Source organism: Syngnathus leptorhynchus, chromosome 1, assembly GCF_054491065.1.
Source record: "Syngnathus leptorhynchus isolate UIUO chromosome 1, UIUO_Slep, whole genome shotgun sequence".
In the NCBI taxonomy this organism is placed as follows: Eukaryota; Metazoa; Chordata; class Actinopteri; order Syngnathiformes; family Syngnathidae; genus Syngnathus; species Syngnathus leptorhynchus.
The window spans coordinates 1,395,001-1,401,854 of NC_141195.1; the positions used below are offsets into that span (position 1 = coordinate 1,395,001).

The 6,854-nt window shown below is 39.8% G+C and overlaps 1 protein-coding gene across 1 annotated transcript in view; it reads left to right on the top strand.

Moving 5' to 3' along the window:
* The window catches only part of LOC147061380 (dnaJ homolog subfamily C member 5-like), a 44,903-nt gene extending 40,591 nt beyond the window's left edge, over window positions 1-4,312 (top strand). The window contains exon 6 of the mRNA XM_085917731.1: window positions 1-4,312. This exon is cut by the window's left edge and continues 4,541 nt beyond it. The gene's annotated coding sequence lies outside the window, so the exon portion shown is untranslated.
* Window positions 4,313-6,854: the final 2,542 nt, after the last annotated feature.

A 6,854-nucleotide genomic window follows, 5' to 3' on the forward strand; every position in this document is an offset into this window, starting at 1 on the left:
GTGGCACGAAGAGCTGTACTTTCAAACAGAAAATTTAAACTCTTCCCAATGAATAGTGCAACTGCACCCCATCCAACCCCAAACTTTGGCAGAAATCAATGTAGGCAAATTGACAGCATTGGCAAAATAGAATGTTTATTGACATATTTCAGCCACTTCTCCCTGTGAATACACAAGTTTAAGGGAGAGTCCATCTTGTGGTATTTTTGGCATGTGGGAAAAAGCCTTGCGCCAAACACTCAGGCCAATACTTATTTCCCCCCCCCCCCCCCCCCCCCCCCCATCCACCAACTTGATCTCCTCCTCTCCCATCATTACTCCAATGGCGACAAATTGGACCGTTGACTCGTAGAGCTAGTGAAGAAAAACACAATTAGGTTTGCTCAGGTGAAAACTGAAGAATTATATACCTCAAAAGGTCACAAATAAGTCAATAAAGTTAAAAGTGAATTCATCACGGTCACATCACATGCAATTACTAATTCACAGGGTGCCCATGAAGTCCTTCCATTATCTGTACCGTTTTGTCCCCACCTGGGGGGGGTTGTTCGCAGACACGCTGGTCACAATTCAACAGCCTTTCTCGTAAAGTTGTAAAATGTGAACGAGATTTTATGGAAAGCCGGCATTCGTGATATTATACTCGTTCATTCAAAACAACCGAAATTGATTAAATTCCTTTTCACAGCCTTTTTCTACTCACAGATATCTTTGAATGTTGGGTCGTGTTGAGGGACAGTCCAAATTCATTTGTCACAGCGTTGACGTGTGAAAATGTGTAAAATGCCCCGACCTTGATTGGGGTCAAGTTCGCCTCCCTCCACACTCCCAGTCTCACCACAGCTTCTTCCTGCAATAGTTTGAAACCAAATATTACTTCAGTATGCGCATGTGTGAAGTACAATAACAGTAAATCGACAAATCAATTACTTGTTTCACGAAAATGACGCTCAATGGCGCCAACCGAGCCCCGCGCACAGACACCAATCTGCTCTGCTGTTTCTAATTTGGAACAAACAGACAATGTTTAATGCAAGGGAACACTTTTTTTTAAAATATATATTTAAACATACATTTGTGTGTTAAGTAAACTTACACTTTCAACACGGCCCTCAATGTCGATCAGTCCCTCAGGAGGGTTTTTAATTACTTCACAGAGCGACATTGGGAACGAGGGGGGGAAAATTAAGGCTAGCGCCTCAGCCTTTAAGGCATCGGTGCACTCCACCTCCGCCCCCATGTAGACCTTGCTGGCCGATTTACAGTGGAGCACTTTCGGGTTTGCCGCGTCCATTGCAAAATGTGCAAAAACATAACGGTTGCCCTCTGTGACCATTCCAGCCAGGTGACTAAACAGAGTCACCTTCATTTGACTGGTACCGTCACAGAGGGCAACAGTCACATTATTGTAACTGCCATCCATCTGGAAGCCGGACACACCGTCTGGCTTCCAGCCTCTGGCCCAGGTGTCTTTCCTCACGCCCACCACTTTGGCACTTAGTATTTTTTTGTTCATTCTGAAAGAGAAAGTGACAATTAAGATCCAGACTTTTTATATTTATGAGCATGTGATTCCAAGTATGTGAAGTGAATGTCTAAAAATGTGCAAAGTAGTTGGCAATTTGGCATATCACATCCCACTGCTGCATTTGGGGACAAGTTGAATCATTTTGCCTTCACTCAATCCAATTGCAAAAGTGATGACCGAAAGCAGCCAAAGCAACATTAACTGTTGCTTGTTTTCGTAGCATGTGATTTTATTAATTATCCTTTGTTTGTTTGTGTATGGACTTTAACTTTAAACCAGCAATGTCATTCCTCGTTAACTCCAATTGCAAGCACATGCATACGGCCATTTTGTCCCACTGCGCACACATGGACAGCCAATTTTCCTCGTGGAAAACCTTTGCTTACAGACTTTGAACAGCCTTTTTATGATACAGCATTAATTTTCACAGGTAAAACAATATAGCAGATTTAAAAGTGCTACCTATGTTTGTTTTACAACTTATTTTCACTTTCATCCATCAGATGGAGTAAATTCATACCAAATTCATCAGAATATACCTCAGAAAAGTTGCATTTTGACAACAGGACAATATCGTTTTCAAGTATAGTAAATGAAAAGAGAGGATCTTAGAATACTTAACTTCCACCTGGTTTGGAAATTATAATTTGCACAACATGACATCAGTCCAGGCTAAAATAATTAATTAAAAAATGAACTAGGCACATGCCTCAGTGTTTATCAAAAATCTAATTTTAAGTTGGAGGGGAGCTACCTGTGAAACCACTCACCTCTGTCTTCAGGTTTGCTGTAATAAGGGCACCTTGAAGTCTCCACCCGCTTTTATGCGGGCTGGAGTCGAAAAAAAACAAAAAAAAAACAAAGCTGTTTGGGCATAGCATCACAACTTTATTAGTTACACAGATAGATAAATAGATAGATCTTTGTCATTGTCACATGTACAACAAAATTAAAAATGCCAAACGATTAGTGCATCTGCTAAAATAATAATAATAAAAAAATATACAAGCTAAAAGTTTATATGAACTGAAAACAATACAAAAGTTCCAGTTCAGTGGCCTCGTGGTAGTGTCCACCCTGACACTGGAAGGTTTGGTCTTCCATACTTGGCCAGGTCATACCAAAGACTAGTAAAATGGGACCCATTGCCGTAAACAACCACAGCAATATGAATAAAATAAGGAAGTAAGAAACAAAGTCAATTCAATTGTTTTCTTCCAGGCACCACAATAAACCGTCAAAAGACGTAAAATGTTTTACTGATTCAATAAATAACAAATGAAATAATATCAACAAGAATAAAATGAATAAATGGGACTTGATTTAAATGTGTTCAAATTCACATTTAAATAGCGGAAACACAAAACATGAAAACCAAACCAAGTTGGTGATTTTCTGACCAAAAAAAACAGAATGATTTATTTTTTCCAGCTGAATAAAGTTAAAGTTAGAAAAAAAAAAAAAAGTCCCAATGATCATCGTCACACACATCTGGGTGTGGTGAAATTTGTCCTCTGCATTTAACCCATCCCCATGTGATTTTGATCCATCCCCTGGGGGAGAGGGGAGCAGTGAGCAGCAGCGGTGCCGCGCTCGGGAGTCATTTGGTGATCTAACCCCCTCCAATTCCAACCCTTAATGCTGAGTGCCAAGCAGGGAGGCAATGGGTTCCATTTTTATAGTCTTTGGTATGACCCGGGCCGGGGGTTGAACCCACAACCTTCCAGTCTCAGGGCGGACACTCTACTACTAGGCCACTGAGCTGGTTTAAAAACAGTAGTGGGGCAAAAGCACTGTATTTGACTTGAAAAAGTTACGTTACGTTACGTCGGAATGCTGTTTCTTATTATTAATGTTAAAGTCAGTGGTGTGGTATTATCGTATGTTGAAACTGTAATATTATATAATATGTTGTTGGTTTCGCATAATGTCAGTGGGGTGCACTGTGGTGCGCCAGGGGAATTGTACTGCTATGTGAGACACAAGTGGGGAAAAATAAAAAGTTGCTGAATAAAGAATTTAGCATTAGCGTTCATCTCTACTCCGTATAAACACAATAAATAGTTTATTTATTTATTTAATAATTCAACTGTAGCATGATTGTAGATGGTGTTAGTCAGACTTGGATACATATACAAAAGATAATATAAACATGGTTTAAGGCAAACAAATGTAGAACGTCCAGCAGTTGTGCAAATCAAAATGATAACTTCAGAGTTCAAAGCACAGCCAAAAATAAATGTATGAATAAACAATAAATAAACAAAAAACAAATAAATAAAGGAGAACACAAAGCAGACTGTACGTATCTGAGGCTTTATAGAGTTAAACCATAGGGACAAGTTTCCAACAGTTAAAGGCCAGGCTGTTCTTTGTCTGCATGCATGTCGACCAGCAGGCAATACCCAAGAAGATACTATAAAAACACGAAGGATATGTTCAGGAAAAGCAGAAAAACTAAAACGGCTTCCTGACAATGTTCCTTGCTGGCTACTCATAGAAGTCAAGTCAAATATATTTACATAACCCTAAATCACAAGCAGTCTCAAAGAGCTTCACATAGACAAACAAATTTGCAATTATTTTCAAAGCAAAAAAATAAAATTCAATGAATAAGTGAATGTCCAAGTAAAATCAATGTAGGCAAATTGACAGCATTGGCAAAATAGAATGTTTATTGACATATTTCAGCCACTTCTCCCTGTGAATACACAAGTTTAAGGGAGAGTCCATCTTGTGGTATTTTTGGCATGTGGGAAAAAGCCTTGCGCCAAACACTCAGGCCAATACTTATTTCCCCCCCCCCCCCCCCCCCCCCCCCCCATCCACCAACTTGATCTCCTCCTCTCCCATCATTACTCCAATGGCGACAAATTGGACCGTTGACTCGTAGAGCTAGTGAAGAAAAACACAATTAGGTTTGCTCAGGTGAAAACTGAAGAATTATATACCTCAAAAGGTCACAAATAAGTCAATAAAGTTAAAAGTGAATTCATCACGGTCACATCACATGCAATTACTAATTCACAGGGTGCCCATGAAGTCCTTCCATTATCTGTACCGTTTTGTCCCCACCTGGGGGGGGTTGTTCGCAGACACGCTGGTCACAATTCAACAGCCTTTCTCGTAAAGTTGTAAAATGTGAACGAGATTTTATGGAAAGCCGGCATTCGTGATATTATACTCGTTCATTCAAAACAACCGAAATTGATTAAATTCCTTTTCACAGCCTTTTTCTACTCACAGATATCTTTGAATGTTGGGTCGTGTTGAGGGACAGTCCAAATTCATTTGTCACAGCGTTGACGTGTGAAAATGTGTAAAATGCCCCGACCTTGATTGGGGTCAAGTTCGCCTCCCTCCACACTCCCAGTCTCACCACAGCTTCTTCCTGCAATAGTTTGAAACCAAATATTACTTCAGTATGCGCATGTGTGAAGTACAATAACAGTAAATCGACAAATCAATTACTTGTTTCACGAAAATGACGCTCAATGGCGCCAACCGAGCCCCGCGCACAGACACCAATCTGCTCTGCTGTTTCTAATTTGGAACAAACAGACAATGTTTAATGCAAGGGAACACTTTTTTTTAAAATATATATTTAAACATACATTTGTGTGTTAAGTAAACTTACACTTTCAACACGGCCCTCAATGTCGATCAGTCCCTCAGGAGGGTTTTTAATTACTTCACAGAGCGACATTGGGAACGAGGGGGGGAAAATTAAGGCTAGCGCCTCAGCCTTTAAGGCATCGGTGCACTCCACCTCCGCCCCCATGTAGACCTTGCTGGCCGATTTACAGTGGAGCACTTTCGGGTTTGCCGCGTCCATTGCAAAATGTGCAAAAACATAACGGTTGCCCTCTGTGACCATTCCAGCCAGGTGACTAAACAGAGTCACCTTCATTTGACTGGTACCGTCACAGAGGGCAACAGTCACATTATTGTAACTGCCATCCATCTGGAAGCCGGACACACCGTCTGGCTTCCAGCCTCTGGCCCAGGTGTCTTTCCTCACGCCCACCACTTTGGCACTTAGTATTTTTTTGTTCATTCTGAAAGAGAAAGTGACAATTAAGATCCAGACTTTTTATATTTATGAGCATGTGATTCCAAGTATGTGAAGTGAATGTCTAAAAATGTGCAAAGTAGTTGGCAATTTGGCATATCACATCCCACTGCTGCATTTGGGGACAAGTTGAATCATTTTGCCTTCACTCAATCCAATTGCAAAAGTGATGACCGAAAGCAGCCAAAGCAACATTAACTGTTGCTTGTTTTCGTAGCATGTGATTTTATTAATTATCCTTTGTTTGTTTGTGTATGGACTTTAACTTTAAACCAGCAATGTCATTCCTCGTTAACTCCAATTGCAAGCACATGCATACGGCCATTTTGTCCCACTGCGCACACATGGACAGCCAATTTTCCTCGTGGAAAACCTTTGCTTACAGACTTTGAACAGCCTTTTTATGATACAGCATTAATTTTCACAGGTAAAACAATATAGCAGATTTAAAAGTGCTACCTATGTTTGTTTTACAACTTATTTTCACTTTCATCCATCAGATGGAGTAAATTCATACCAAATTCATCAGAATATACCTCAGAAAAGTTGCATTTTGACAACAGGACAATATCGTTTTCAAGTATAGTAAATGAAAAGAGAGGATCTTAGAATACTTAACTTCCACCTGGTTTGGAAATTATAATTTGCACAACATGACATCAGTCCAGGCTAAAATAATTAATTAAAAAATGAACTAGGCACATGCCTCAGTGTTTATCAAAAATCTAATTTTAAGTTGGAGGGGAGCTACCTGTGAAACCACTCACCTCTGTCTTCAGGTTTGCTGTAATAAGGGCACCTTGAAGTCTCCACCCGCTTTTATGCGGGCTGGAGTCGAAAAAAAACAAAAAAAAAACAAAGCTGTTTGGGCATAGCATCACAACTTTATTAGTTACACAGATAGATAAATAGATAGATCTTTGTCATTGTCACATGTACAACAAAATTAAAAATGCCAAACGATTAGTGCATCTGCTAAAATAATAATAATAAAAAAATATACAAGCTAAAAGTTTATATGAACTGAAAACAATACAAAAGTTCCAGTTCAGTGGCCTCGTGGTAGTGTCCACCCTGACACTGGAAGGTTTGGTCTTCCATACTTGGCCAGGTCATACCAAAGACTAGTAAAATGGGACCCATTGCCGTAAACAACCACAGCAATATGAATAAAATAAGGAAGTAAGAAACAAAGTCAATTCAATTGTTTTCTTCCAGGCACCACAATAAACCGTCAAAAGACGTAAAATGTTT